Source organism: Falco peregrinus, chromosome 3 (genome assembly GCF_023634155.1).
Source record: "Falco peregrinus isolate bFalPer1 chromosome 3, bFalPer1.pri, whole genome shotgun sequence".
Lineage (NCBI taxonomy): Eukaryota > Metazoa > Chordata > Aves > Falconiformes > Falconidae > Falco > Falco peregrinus.
Window position 1 is genome coordinate 55,918,386 of NC_073723.1, and position 16,002 is coordinate 55,934,387.

Consider the following 16,002-nt stretch of genomic DNA (forward strand, 5'->3'; position numbering starts at 1 on the left):
GCATCCCTATTTTCTCTAGTTTAAGAAATGATTTCCCATCTGGTGCCTTATTAAATGCTTTGCTGAAGCCCAGATAAATTATACCTACCATATTTCCTTTGTCTAGAAAATCATTAATCTTATAAAAATCCTATCAAGTTAGTCTAAAACAACCTACCATTAGCAACCTACATAACTCAAACCCTTTGGTAATTTTTTTTTAGTCCATTCCCAGTTTATGACTTACACTACTTCTTTCTTTCAAAATTTTTTCCAAAGCCTTCAGATGTTTGAGGTCACACTAACTTGTAATTGCCAGATCTTTTTTCCTCTCCCTCTTAACTGTAGGTACTGCATTTGCTATTTTTGAATCCCATGAGCTGATAGGCTTGTCATGAATACCTGCACCTGCTCCTGTAGTTTCGTGTGCCAGTTCTGTCTGAATTCTGAATGAGTTTATCCAAGTCCTCCCAACTGGAGATGATTAAGCACTTAGATTTTTTGCTGTTGTTTCCAATATATTAAAGCCTCATTCCCATTATCTCTCTTCCCTTTGCCCTTCTGTTCAATGTCATTACTCTTATTAAATTCTGAGATAAAGGCTCTTTAAGTGGCTCTTTATCCAACAGTTGCATAGATCTTTTTTTTTTTTTCCCTCCTGCTAGGAATACAAATTTGAGATTGTGTTAGCACCAGTGATTTGAAGAATCCTCCAGCCTTTTCTGCATCCAAGGCCCAGAGACACATGGATTGTTGACTTCACGGCTAGGGTGCTCAGAGTGCTTTGTCCATCAGAGCTTGCCCGTTTGAAATGGAGAACATTAGTTCCAGCCTTACTTTTGTTTATTCTTCCATTTAATGTAAACTGAATCAAGGCACTATCACTTGAGCCAATGCTGTTTCTCAGGTCAGGTCTACTAAAATGTCTTCATTGCTTACCCAAACCAATGGAAAATTCCAGTCATTCTTTTAATATCTTTCTGTAATAAACACAACTGTATGTATTATTTATAATTGTCTTCACCAACTACTTAATTTCAGCGATACCAGAATGTCCAGAAACCTTTTTAGAAGGCATTTTATCTTGATTGTGCTTAGTAGAGAGAGACAAAGAGCCTGAAAGGCAAGAGGAATCTTAAACATAAGTGGAGATGACTGAAATTTGACTGTGACAAATTCCAGTCTTTTTAGCCCAAATTATGATGAGACATAGAAGTATATATATTAAAAGGGGAAAGTTTCCAGGTCAAGTGAACTGCTTGAGATGTTTCATTTTGTCTTAAATCTGTTAGAACTGATTCAATAGTCTTTTCATTTGTTTTTCCCCTCTGGCATTTTGAAATCTGGAAAGAAAAAACAACAAAAAAAGGAAAAATATCTGACCTGTCAGGGTTGAAAATGACTTTAATATTAAATGTTCATATTTTAATTTATCCTAGTTAGTGTGTTTTTAAAATTACTTCCTACGCTGTTTCATACCAGGCAGTGGATTAAAAATATGCTCACCCTGTAACAGAAATTAAACAGGAATGTGCAATGCATGTGATCAATCACAGCTAAGCAAACTCTGCAAACTGTAAAAATGTTAGCTGAATTATTCTCATTGTGACCTGGGGTTCTGCTAGGTGTATTTCTACAGTGCATGCTCCTGTTTTGTAATCACTGCAAGTTTGGTGGCATGTTTCCTGGGAGGGAAAAAGGTCCCTTGATGCAAATGTTACGCTGACTGTGGTAGATTTTGAGGGCTTGTTGTCTCTGCAGAGAGGACAGTCCTAATAAAGAGGCATCTGGGCCTTCTTGTCTCTTTTCATCTATTAAGATATGTCAGGCTAGGCTCTGGACAGCTGGATTGTGATGTTTTTGCCCCCAGGGTGTTTTGGGGTAGTGCGGTAGGAGAGCGCTGCTATCTCCAGGAGCCAGTGAATCTGAGAATATGTCTCAAGGATGAAACCTGGAGAAGTGCAAAGAATGATTTCATCTTGATTAATTACACAGTATTGATCCTCTGTGGAAAGAGCAATTATCCCAGACACTCTTCTCGCTGAAGTGAAAGCCACCGGGAAAGCCACTCTGATAAAGAGGATGAACGTTTTCTCTCCAAAGGGCTCAACTGGTTTTATCCTCAGGGTCTGCAGTGTTAAAATTAGACTCAAAGGGGGGAAAAAAAAAGAGCCTTAGTAGATGTGCCCAGCTTATTTCAAGTGCAGCAGAAGTTGTACAGAGAAGTGTCAGGGTTAAAACTTGGCTCTGGTTGGTAAAGTGTGAAATCTAGCCTTGTCCATCTTTTTGTGAATGGCTTTGTCCAGGGTTTTCAAAATCTGTAAGTTGTCTGTTGAATGTTATCATAATGAGGATGTCATTCTCCCACACCTGTTGCCTTGCCGAGCTGCGGATGTCTCCACAGGCACTGATCTCAAGGTTGCCAGATTCTACTCTATGCATCAAGGAAATAAAGCTTCTTAACCAAGAATATGAATCTGGCAGATGCAGGCTGTCTTACAGAGATATGCTGACATTGTCTTCTCTTCTGATCTTGCAAGGAGATGTGACAAAGTGTTTTGTTGTTGGTTTTTGGGTTTTGGTTTTGTTTTGTTTTGTTTTTGTTTTTTTTTTAAATTCAGTGTTGTTAGTCTGTATTTATCTACAGGATGTGCGCACCAGTAGGATTTGTAGTACTGGTCTAGGCTTAAGTTTATGCTCAAGATTCAAGCCCATTCCTTTCCCTGCTGTTTTCTCTGGGTTTTTTTCCCACCAGGCTGCATTGTCTAAAAGGGAATTGTCACCAAGGGGTAGAACCACCAGTGTCCAATCAAATCGGTACTAATCCATACTCCCTGTGCTTGCTGTCTCTGGTGCACCTGAAGCTTGGTCCTCCACTGCCCGCTTAGTTCAAGGCTGTTGTGACTCTGCAACCCTCCATGGTCAAAGGGCCCAAGGATTTCTTAGCTTTTTGCCAATGCCATTGTTCTCTCTCTGCCCCACTGAGGTAGGCAAGGAATCTGAGGTAGAACCCCTCCTTAGCTGTAGATGCCTTTCCCTTTGAAGCCTTGCTGGTCACACAAAGTTGGTGTAGATCCCCTCAGGAATGTTGTCCTTGAGCTAGCTATGCCTGCACTCTTCTCTTTCCCCCTACTGAGCTCCTGTGTTAAGAATCACTCCTGCTAACCACTTGCATTAACAAATGCAGACAAACTGCTAGCTTGTGCCTGCTGCTTAACCTTCTGTTCTCTTGCTGAACCCATTTTGATCCCTTGTTTGTTGAGATTTTGTCCTGATCCATCACCCTCCTTTTCCTTAGTTGTTCATCAGTATGGGAAGCTTTTTAGAAAGGTTTACTTGTTTTGGGGAATCTTTCAGCCCTCTTGCAGTCAATGCCATTCCAAGCACATTAAGCACACTTTTCTCCAAGAGCTGTCCCCACCTTTTAAGAAACAAACTGCTCTGTTCTTCTGCTCAGATTCTGCAAACTACAATTCCCGTAGTACCACTCTGAAAAACACAGCTTTGGTGATGTCGGTATCTGGTACTCAGCTGCAGTTGGGATTTGGATGAAAACAATTTTCGAGGTATGTATAGTATCTGTAGATGACTGGCTTTTGTAGCAGCAAGCTGTATATCAAAATATTTCCCACTTTGGGGAAGTGGGTGAAATTGCCAATGCGATCATAATGCAAGCTATAAAAAGATCAAAGTTGCAATGCTCTGCAACAGCATCATCCATTGAAATGTAGCAGGAGCTCACTGGAAAAAAATGTTCATGCAATATATAAGACATTAAAAATTCTGTTACATTACTCTTGCCACAAAGATTGTAATGAAAATGGGAAATGGCACAAACGTAACCCATTCTCATTACAATCGTTAGATTGTAATCTTGTGCTCTCCTTCTCAAGAGAATGCTAAATGAGATTTTAAAGTATGGAAAATAAAGGAGCAAATAGAAACTGGAAAGCAAAAGAGGTGAGGCATGATAGACTGTTCCTGCATTCTTATGTTCTCTATTTTTGCGGTAAAGTAGGAGAGAACAGTATGATTTCGAAGAAAGACGAATGCACACATAGACATATTTTTTTCTTTTTCTTTTGAAAATATTCTTTCAGTATTCTTATCTCCTTTATTCTCACTTAAAAAAAATAATCCTCTGAAATCAAAAAGACAAAGTAACACCTCCGATATCTACAGCAACAGATCTACTTTAACAGTGTAGAATTTGCCCTTATCCATCATAGTAAGAGCTGAAGGTAACACCTCTCATTGAGAGAGAAGAACTGTATGACTTAGGAGACTAGCAATTAAAAATCTGTCAGTCACAGGTTTGGTTAGCCCTGATTAGATAGTGACCGAAGTAGTTAATATTAGGCGATCACTATGGAAGGAAGCACCTGACCTCGTTCTAATCCCCATGCAAGTATTTAAATGACAAACTGTAGCTGTCACTCAGTGGTGCCATTGGTGCTGGCAGGAGAAGACTAAGCATTAAATGAACATAAGAAGTGATCTACCTCCATGTCCTTCCCTGTGACAGTAGTTCACGCACAGCGTTTGGAACAGGTTTAACAGGTACCCTCCTTCCAGAGTCTGGTGGCTGGCCTCTTCCTGGGCTGTGCATTTGGGAGCTTGCAGGACCTCTTAAAATATTAATTAAGGGGGAAAACGTAGTGAAGATTCAGAGGCAGAGCCACAGCAAAGGCTTGAGACCCAGTATTTAGTAGCACTGTTTTGTTTGGAGACTCAGTGGAGGTGGGTGATCGTTATACACAGGAGTTGAAAGGGCTCCTTGGTCATTGAGACTATGCCCCTGCAGAGTCCGTGTGGCATCCACTGCACACAGCCCTGCAACAATACATCCTCATAAACATCCTAACACCTCTATAATGAAAGAAATGTCTTTCAGACAAAAGGTAAAAAGCTATAAAAACTCTAACTTAATCCAGGGAGAAGGTAAGCAGGATCAAAGGCATCAGAATTAATTTAGGTCTTTGCAGTTGTTTTGGAGATGTGTTTTCTTTTCTGGCCCTGGATTTTATGTTCACCCACTTTTTTGCTCACTCACTTTGTTTAGTGTGGGTTTGGGGGGTTGGGTTTTTTTGTTTGTTCATTCATTTTGTTTTTGGTTTACACACTGAGTTTATGTTGAGTCTCCTCCTTTCCCTCTGTGCCCTTCCCCAAGGAGGTGACCATGGGCTGCTCTAGGTGAAAGCAGAAGATGGAACCTATCCCTACAGACAAATAATCTGTCACAGCTTCATGTAACCTTCCATCACTCTTTGCTTAATGGATATCCTAGGTAAAACTTTTTTGCTCCCTTAAAATCTGTCAAGAAATTATGAAGGAGGAAATTTGATATTTTCATGGGTTTATACCAGAATAAACCTTCTTTGTCTTTGCTGTTTGCAAACAGCCTCCAATGGTTAGATTTCTTTCTTATCCACATATAGATGCTGGAGGTGACATGGTAATGATTTGACCAGATTTCTTGTTGGCAACCAAAGCTACTCTTCAAAGAACATATATAAATCTTATCTGTAACTTCAGAATGACTTGTAGGTTTTTCTGCAATCTTGGTTAAAAGTGTTTACATCTAAGATGACTTCTTATTTGTGAGGTTGCATAGTCATGAAAATGTTGATAGATGAACTAGAATTCCCGATAGCTCTTCTATGTTAACTGCCAAGAGATTTTGGACTATGAGAAAAAACTGCATTAGGGGTGGCTGTACTGCATCTGACCTATGATAAATAAAGGACTTTTAATTTCCCAAGTATCCAGTCCCTCTGACTCCACAACCCACAAAAATGAAAAATAAAATTTTCATTCTGAGTCCTAAAATTAATTTAGTTTCTGTTGTAGTGCTGTAATAACTAGATCTAATTTAACCAGTCAGCAGTTCCTTCCATTGGACATTAATTTTTTAAAGTCTGCAAGTTAATCAACCTATTTTATACTAAAATGTGTTTTTACACCAAAAGTCCTCATTATTTCTTTTTTATTTTTCTGTTAAGTGTTTGGTATAAGTGAAAATAGCTTCTGAATATAAAAGAATAAATTAAAGTTTCAATATAAGGGGGTAAAAAATCATTCCCCAGATAGGTAACTTTTGTTCAGCACTGCAGACTGTTTCTCTTGCAGCTGTCTTCGGAGCGTGATCTGTCAGTGCCACCTGTTAACTACACTGGTCTTTACAGGCATAATATATGGTCAGGAAATGAAGAAAATACTGAATTTTCTCATTTTGATTTTAATAGTCCCTCTGAAACATAAAATTAGTCCCAAGGATTTCAGATGCTGCATCTTCATACCTGTAAGAGAAGAACCACTCAGAGGACGCAGATTTGAGGTAATGGAATATGATATTTACGGGTAAAGATGAGGCTTTGTGCCTAAGAGGTAATATCCAACGCCAGGCCTTGATTTGGAATGAGACTTTTCAATATCACTCTGTAGCCACATTTGACCTGCTTCAGAGAGTGAGGAGATTTGGATCTTTGGTCCCTGCACTCTGAGGACAGGTGTCCAGGAGCAGCCTTCCCACAGGAGCAGCAGGGGCAAATTCTTTGCCATTTTAAGTGGCACCTTGGCAAATGCACTTGAGGGCTGCATGACAGTGTTGTCCCTGAGAACAGGGGACCGCATGTGTGTCTCTTTTCTTAATGCCAAAATGCAAGCTTCTAAAGAAAATAAAAAGGGTAAACGTATCGTTCCGTCTCTCTCCTTTTTTTTTGCTTATACGTCAAAATTCAGCAAGTGCAGTACATTCGTTCCCTGGACCTTCAGCCCATCATCTCTCCTTTCTAGAAATCAGTTTGCAGCTTGGTGTGTCTCAGCTGCTGCAACAACTATAATTCCAATCATAGCCAGGCACTTTAATGGGCTTCTTGTGTCCATCGGGAAGAGCTATCCCATATGCAATGTCAACTCCCAGCACCTAGAGAAAGTGCAGTCTCTCTGCCATGTTTTAAGGAGAGCTGCAGTTCTGTGGTGACATTTGAGAGCTTTCATTATCTCAGTGCAAGAATCTCTGGGGCACACTCTGGTCTCTTAACATGTCCTTGTTTAACGGCACTCCTTACCTTTGGCTGCTTGTGTTCAGCTAACCAAGTGGTGGCAGAGATGTGTATAGTCCCTCTTAAATCATTCTGATTTTCCCAAGTCCCTCTGCAGTTTTTTGATGGAACATATGGCAATGTTATGTCTATTTGAAAAAGCCTTTGCATCATATGTTTATACAACTGCTCACTATCCCAAGACAAAAATTCTTTCCTGTTATTGCCCATTTGCTGACTAAAGAAATTATCCTCTTTATGTATTCTGGTACTTTACCTTGATACCTTACGTGCTTAATTATGTAGTCCTCAGTCCATAATCCATATGATTCACTCACTATATAATACAATTCACATCAGTTTTATTTGTTTTAACCCTTGCCCTTCCTTTCTTGCTTGCTTTCCTTTGCTGAGCTTTGGTATCAATTTGGTTTTGGGTCTCAGCCTGACTCCCATGAAGCTTTTCCTCCTCGATGATCAAGCAGTCATTGAGTTCAGTGGTACAGGATATGACCCAAAGGACAAGAGCTCCTGATGGTTAAAGAAGAGACATTAAAAAACCAAAAAAAATAAACAAATCCCAAAGAAACTCCAGTTGTGTACCACATAAAGGAATAGGATCAGAATGAAGAAAAAGGAACGGGTTTTGTGGCTACAGAAACAAATGGAGAAACAGCACTATGTGTTTGGCTCTTTTCCTTTCTTCATCTGTGCTGCCGGCCAGTGACTTCAGTCATCCATAGAAATCAGGGATTTCCACCAGTTTCAGTGGGAAAGTGAGTTGCACACAGGATCTTTCCATTCCCCCATTTCCTCATCAGCAAAGCAAGAATAACGATTTTTCTCTTTCTTGTGTTAGAGGTGGGTGAGGCCAGAAAAACTCTGGAATCTTTTAAGAGGGAAAACAATTTTTCCCCTTGAGGTCTGATTTGAAAAAAAACAACCAACCCAACAACCTGAACATAAAACTGTACATGGATTTTTTTTTTTTCTCAGAAGGAGCAATGAAATAGTTTTTAGAGTAATGTTTAAAATGGGCTTTTTATAACTGAACTTCATTCTTTTGAAATCCTTTCTATAACCACTGGCTACTTCAGATGAAGTAACTTTATTTCAAAGCATGCGATATTAGGGAAATACATCTAATATAGTGTAGATCTACAGGTAATGGGTTCAATTTCTGTTAGTTCTTTGTATTGTACTGTCTCCAGTGCATTTTAATGGGTCTATCTAGGGACCCTGTGCTCATTTTTTTAAGCTTTCTAGAAATTTGGACTTTTTCTGTGTCTGCATATGTCTGCATAGATACAAAGGGTATCTTTTTACATGAGATTCCTGAGCTCTACTGATATAACCATCCTTTTTATTTAAAGTCAATAATACCAAGCCTTCATTTTCAGCATTTTTTTTTGCTGTCTTATTTTTTTAAAAAATAAGTCAATAGGCAAAAAACAAATGCAAGACTTTTCATGTTTGGTGTAGCTTATCTCTCATACTAGGTATATTTGTCACCACACTTAAGTAAGAAATTTTTGCTTACAGTATATACTTGTTTTGTAAATATACCTATCAGCACTTCCAATACATTTCTGTTTTTTGATGGAAACACTCTCCAGTCTTTTTCCTTTATCTTGAGGGTTTTTTTTCAGAAAACATGTCTTTGCAGGTGGTGGGGAGGGCTGCATGGTGAATGAAATTTATTAAAATCATTTTGATAGCCAGGAACTAATAGCTGTGTTATAATACTACAGAAGAAAAACATAAAGGTTTATAAAATATATTTCCTCTTCACAGGCATCTTGTTTTTCTGAATCCAGGATGAGCCAGTCACACTAGATCCAGTTTTACCAAAGGAGTCTGGAAGGTGGTACCAGAGTGCATAAAAGCCCTATGTTTGTGGTGGCTCAGCTGATTGGAAGAGCAGGCTTTGGGGTGAGATCCAGAGCGGTTCTGCTCTGGGGAAAGGAGAGGAGGGCTTTCAGATAAGGAGAACATAGCCATCCAGCCTGACATCTGGAAATGACAGAAGGGTTAATCATCCAATAGTGGGGGAAAAAGAGGGCCAAGGAATTTTAAATGGTGATTTAGGACTCAGTCCTGGAAGCTACTCATTGTAGGTGGACGTCTGCACTTCTGCCCGAATGTTGACGGGAGTTACTCTTCTGACTCAACATTTTACTCTTCCTTATTTTTGGTCTACAAGACTATTCAGCTTCTCCTAATTGACTTGATGGTCTTGCTGGAAAAAATTAGTTGCAATGGCTTTTTTCTTCTCCTGAATTATTTACAGGTGGAAAATATCTGCCTTGCTGGATCTTACCCAAAAGGCACTAAAATGTTTCTTGCAGCCTAATACTATGCTTTTCTCCACTTTTCATTTGGCTAGCAAAAAAAAATCAGTTCAGTCAGATGTGAACAAAATTTTTTTTCTTCCCATTATATTTTCCTTCTGGTTTAGGGAGTGAAACAACTATTTACACCGCCCTGTTCCTGATAGCAACCATATGTCTGGACTGCACAGCAATGAGCCTTGCAGTCCTACTTCTGGCAACTGTCCCCTGGCCACAGTGGCATCCCTCAGCGCTCCTAATGGGAGTAGGTGCTGTGGAGCCCTTTGCATGCCATTGGCACTTCCCAGTGTCCAACACATTACCTCATTTGCCACCACTGCCCTCCAGCAGCTGTTGCAGCTAGAATTTGGTAAGCAGTGTGGCACTGCCTATGTTTGGAAGCCAAAAGCTCTCAAAAACTATGATACTGAGATGGGTCAGAGATTGAAAAAACAGCATGATTAAGTGAATTTGGCTATCTGGATTTCCATCAGCTCAGAGCCTCTGCAGAGCTTGCTTGTGCCCCCTAGAAAAAGCCATGATGCAGAGACTCACTCCACAGCAAAGAGCTAAGAAACTTGTCTGCTGGCCTGGCTGGGACTGCTCAAGAAGGACGGATACTACCTTGGGAAGTCAAACATGGGTGGAAACTGCTTTTTGCCATATGATGCTGTCTCTCTTCCATCTTCTTTATTTTCCCCTTTAGGGAAGCAGAGCTGTGCTTTAGTAAAACCAGATAATCTTCATTTGTAAAGGGACTGGAAGTAACCCCAGCCTTGCTGGGAAAGCCCCAGTGAATGTGGTGGAAACACACCTCCTGATCAGATGGAAGAGGATACATGGAGGTCCTAAGGGAAATGATGGTTTAGAAGACTGAAGTTTCATGGGAAGTTGCTGGTGAAACTATGAGAGGGTTAAAGGCTAGGTTAGCTCAAAATCTGAAGCCATCCTCCTGCTGCTGGTTGTTCTTCCTCCCCTTCAGATGCAGGAGGCAGAAGGACATGCAGCAACCCTGGCCAGAGCCAGGAGGAGGTCCTGTGAGGGCCCTACCAGCTCCAGCCCCTGCAGCCTTGCTGGTGCAGAGGCTGTGAGCTTGTCTCTCTGGCTACTGAGTGTGGGTATGATTTCTTCCAACTGGGTGGTGTAAGTGGAGCAGGACTCAGCAGGACAGCTTCTGCCTTCTGCAAACATGCTGAACTCAACCCAACTTAAGCTCTGGCTGTGGAAAATGTGATAGGAGGCTGTGCTGTGGAGCTTTTATCAGCTGTGCAGATCAGAAGGGGAAATTTCACTCTGTTTCCTCCCATTTCTAATGCAGCAGTATTTCAGCATTGTGCTTCAACCCATGGTTCAGCTGAGTGGTAGTTTTATGATTTTATGAGGCCTCAGACCACAGTGTCTTTAAATGTTCTATAAAATATACAGGTTAATCACCTGACCCCTGCAAACTTCTTGGAATAACTTGTATTGCATTAGCTAATGCATTGCAATGTCTTACTGGAGCTGCAGCAAAACACTGTACATGAAAAGCAAACCTGTCAGACTTGTAGCTTTGCTAACTTTGCACAGAACAGAGGGGAAAAAAAAGCCCTTTAACCAGTGCAAAACAAGATAAAACCACAAACTTGATGGCCTTTTGTGCAACCTCAATTGGACATTGCTGTTCTATGCTGTAATCTCAGAACAGAGCTTTTATCATCTTGGGTGTACTAGCATTGACCCATAACACAGAGTCTTAAATAAAAAGCAAACCATATTGTCAAAGCAAAAGTCAGTATCTCAGCAGGTCTGGCCTCAAGTGTGGGAGTGTGAAGAGAGAAAACAGAAGTTCAGAATAAGGAGAAGGCTGGATGGGTTCGAAGGAGAAAAAACCCCACAACCTCTAGAAAAATAGCAGGGTGGAGCAGAAATAAAAATACTTTGGACAAGCGAATCCCTACAGACTCTAAAATGTGAGGGAAAAAAGGCCTAATTCTTGCCTCACCAGTGCCTGAGCTGATGTGGGTTGGCTGTTGTGGGAGAAGGGCTCAGAGCTCAGATTTTGAAACATCTGTGCAGAGGTGGTCCACAAGACTTCCATGGCAGAGATGGCATTGTGGAAGATTTGGGCCGGGCTGTAATTTATGGGCAGACTTCTGTGGGGCTAAATAGCCAAGGGACACAGCACCACACTCCCCCTGAGGAGAGTGACTGATGCTTCCCTCTTGCTGGGTGTGGGGAGGCACACATTGCTCTGCAGCAAAGGAGAGCAGAGCCATGGTCTATGCTCCTTCCTGCCCTTTCAAGTAATTTGCGGGCCTGGGCGAGTTAACACGGAGTAGATCATGCTCTCTCTTTAATTGTGCTTCTGCCCATCATATGACAAGCAGAGATGGGTGCAGAGGCAAGGCTGAAGCCATAGTCCCATCCAGAGACAGGGCATGCACTTCTCTTGGTCCACAGCCCTGCTAGATGTGTTTGCTCCTGTTGCATGTCCTCTCCCTCTCTGCACTGAAACAAAGTCCTCCACAGGAGGAGATTCTCCTTCCATCACTTTGTGCATCCCTGCAAGGGGCAGAAGGGACCCAGCCTCCAGCAGACACCTTTGAGAAAACACTGGGTCCTGAAGAGCATCTCACAGCTCCAGGAGGAGTCATTGGGTTTTCAGACGCTGGGAAGCTGAAGGAGTGCTGAAATGCAGCCTGTGGAGGGTGAGGTTTGGTTCCTACTGTGGAAAACCCTGTGCCCAAGGAATATTTAATTGGCAGGGGCTCATGAACTGAAATGCATTTTGACCTCATTCAAATGATTTCTTGCCAGGGTGCCTTCTTTCATTGGCAGTTCTATAAGTGTTGCAAAACTCACTTTAGAAGGGAGTGGGATGAGTTTACCTGCAACAAAAGGGAGGCAGCTGCATGCTTGGGCCAAAACAACAGTCAGTTACCTGCCCAGTGTATCCACCATTGTTGTAGTTGGAGTACAGCTCAGTCAGCCTCACACAGGGCACCAGTTGTTGCAGCACAAACTAGTAGACTGCAACAAGGCTTTACCATTGGTCAGATTCTACTGTTTGTGCTGTATCTTCTTCCTCCAGAGACCACACCACTCCTACACTATCTCACCCCCTCTCCCATGCTCCTCAGGGCTATTTAACCACTTAACAGAACGAGCTACACCTGCACATCATCCATGTCAATCAACCCACTGCCTCTGCGGCAAGGCCACAGCTGCATGTTATCGATGCTAATCAACCCACTGCCTTCATCCCTCTACAATTCCCCCTTTTTGTTTTTCAGACCCACTGACTTCATTCCTCTACACACCACTACCCTGCATTGCCAGCCTCCCTGGCCAACTAGTTAATTTACCTATACATCCTCCAATGCTCCATGGCCAACCAGCCTGCTCTCACCTCACTGTTGAGTATTGGTGCACAACCAGCTGCTACCCTTTGTGTTTCCAGTTCCCAGGAGTCACTCGTGGGTTTCTAGAGTTTACAGAGCTGTGTAGCCCTCTGCTTCAGTAAGGTCCTTTGCTCAGGACTGTTGATCTTTAGGGGTAAGCCCACCTGAAGTCCCATCTGCAAATAGCTTCCTATCACAGGGAGGCCAGAAAAAGGGACAGAACAGGGACCCACATCAATACCAGGAGATCTTGCTGTAAAACCAAGGACAGTAGGCTCTCTGGTGAAGTTGGCAGGTTTTGTAGACAACATGGAGTTGATTTTTGCTGAAATAGAAAATCTTCTTGGTTAGATGAGCCAGGTGAAGCTGAAAGTCTTACATCAAACCCTAGCTGGAGCCAGAGGCCACAGAGGGTATCACACCTACTAAGCATTATATGATGCATTACAATAGAGCCATACAAGGGACTGCACGATAAGATAATTCGGGTAGCACTGGGGGAATGTTATACTGATCAATCTTCCTTTTACCTTTTGAGACCCTTGATGATATGTTGGTCAAGATGTCGTTCATATTAGGGAGTTTCCAAATTTCTGTGCCCTGTTTTTCTTCTCTAAACAGCTCAGCATGCCCTGATCTGCTGCATGGTTGTGCATCCCACTCAGTACTGTTGGGTTGTCCCTCCTGTGCTGCTTACAGCTGCCTTTCCTGCCAGCTGGCCAAGGTCCACCTCCACCCAAGACAGAAATGCCAAATGGCTTAATGAGGAGATGGTTTCAAACTGGTGACGCTTTTAATGGTGGGCCAGAAACAGAAAAGACTCTGGAATCATGTATCTGGCATGTTGTGCCATTAACACTCCCCGCTGGGAGCCAACCACAAGGTAAATCACCTGGCTCACACTCCATAAGGACTCCATTTAAAACCAAAAAAGATGCTTTCCCGCCCTACCCCAGGATCCCATCGCAGACCTCTCTGCTTTGCAGATCATTGCATTGCAGAAGAGTTTCAGACAAAGATGGTGCTCTACTTTGGCTCAGAGATTGCCCCAAGAGAGCAGCTTTGTGGGAACCATTTCTGTGCTCCTACCAGCTCCCAGTAAAGCATCTTTGGTCAAGCAGCAGCAACCACAGTTCATAGGCACTTACTCATCCTACCACCTGTCTGCCCCAGCAATCCCTTACTGTGAACCACTGTCCAGCCCCGCAAGCCTGGAGATCCCCCACAAATGCGCATTGGAAACATCTTGTCCATTCCTCATCCCACCAGCAATCCATGACTGGCTTTCAGTCAGGTCCACAGACTTCCCCCATGTATGCATCATGTGTGACCATGAGGACAAGTGCTGGTACAGGGAGGAAAACAGTGGAAACATACTACTGAGGAGGGCAGCAACACAGAAGCCCAGAGCAGTTAAAGCTGTCCCAAGCTCATGCAAGGGTGGTGGCCCTGTGGGAATGAAACTCCAGAACAAGGATGAAAGCATCATTATACTGCTTGGGGAAAATAATTTGGAAAACATTAATATTTCTCACTCTTCCAGTATTTTTTTTAGTCTCCCTCACTTTCCCTCCCCTATAACACCAACCTGATGAAAAGAGGAGACAAGTCTGAGAAAATGACTGTTGTGTCAAAGATGTTGATAATGGACAGATAAATAGCTATATTGCAGCTGTACCTAAGCCCTGGAAAAAAAGACTGCTTGCACACAGCTGTTTGTCTAATTGCAGGGTTTTTTTTAATAACTATTAATTTTGCATAGTAGTATGTGCAGTCAGTAAAAGACAATGATTGTCCACAATGTTCAATTTAGTGCATTTATTGTTATTTATGAAAAAAGTCATTGAAGATCTCTTTGCATTCATGGGTCTGAGTCTTGCACAATTCATTGAAATGCTTGGCATCACTGCCATAAAATACACACACTGAAGGTAATAAAATCCGGCTATGCAGTACAGTAAAAATCCTCACAAAAAATATAATAAAATGGACATATGAATCTTGATAAAATCCGTGCACCACTATGCTGCACATTCACACGAATTGGAGATGTGCAGTAATTGTGGATGAAGCCTTATGTCATAGCACATGCCATCTTCAGAAGCAACATAAAATGCACAGAGAGAATACAATGCAGCCCTGTCTCTCTGATTATGCACAACTGTAACCCTTCATCGAGGACCCCTTCTTGGCCATGTAAAATGTGCTCCAGTTCAGCAAAGCCTCCAGACTGAGCCGCCTGTGCTGCAGTTTGTGCCCGTTGCTCCTTGTCCTGTTGCTGGGCACCACTGAAAAGAGCCTGGCCCCGTCCTCTTGAAACGCACCCTTAAGATATTTGCAGGCATTGATAAGATCCCCTCTCAGTCTTCACTTCTCCAGGTGAAACAGGCCCAGCTCTCTCAGCCTTTCCTCATCAGGGAGATGCTCCAGCCCCCTCATCATCTCTGTAGCCCTACAAATCACTACACAAGAGGGCAGAGAACAGACATATGGGGTCTTCAGTGGCTTCAGCACAGCCTAGGACCTTGAGTCCCTTCGTGGTGGCCAACTTTATGATCCAGTGCAACGGTACATTCTGGGTAGCAGCATGCAACTTCCTTACGATAGCCACAGAATTTCATCCCGCACCTTGCTATCTCAGTCAGTGCTCTTGCAGGTAAGAGCTCCTTGCAAGGAAGCTGGGAGATTTTCTGTCACTAAGTTCTGAAGTGAACTCTGCACAGCCTTGCTGAAAATAAATATTAATATGCTGAAGTCTGGTTTCTGCTTTAGCTCACTTTGGATGTGCAACATCAAGACATGTAAATGGGGCACTTAGGGGCATGGCTTAGTGGTAGGCTCGGCAGCGCTAAGGTAACAGTTGGACTTGATGATCTCAATGGTCTTTTCCAACCTAAACAATTCTATGATTCTATGACACTGCATGGGTGACTTGGACCAGAAAAGACCTTGGAGAAGAACAGCACCGCTTGCCAGGCACTGTCTCTCAACAGCAGCAGGAAAAATTCCACAACACACACTACAGACCACCACGCCAGGATATGGGATATGGATTACTTCATAGCCACACCCTGGTTCTGTGGCAGGGATTTGACACAGGATTTAAGACAGGGACAGACTATTGCAGGACAGCAGTGGGGTTTCTTTATTCCGCTCATGCTTATTTGCAGTGGGGTGTTTGGTGCAGATATGTAAAACTGTACCAAGCATTCTATACTACAAATGGATGGTGGAGGGGAAGGACCACATAACCACTTCTACAGCTGT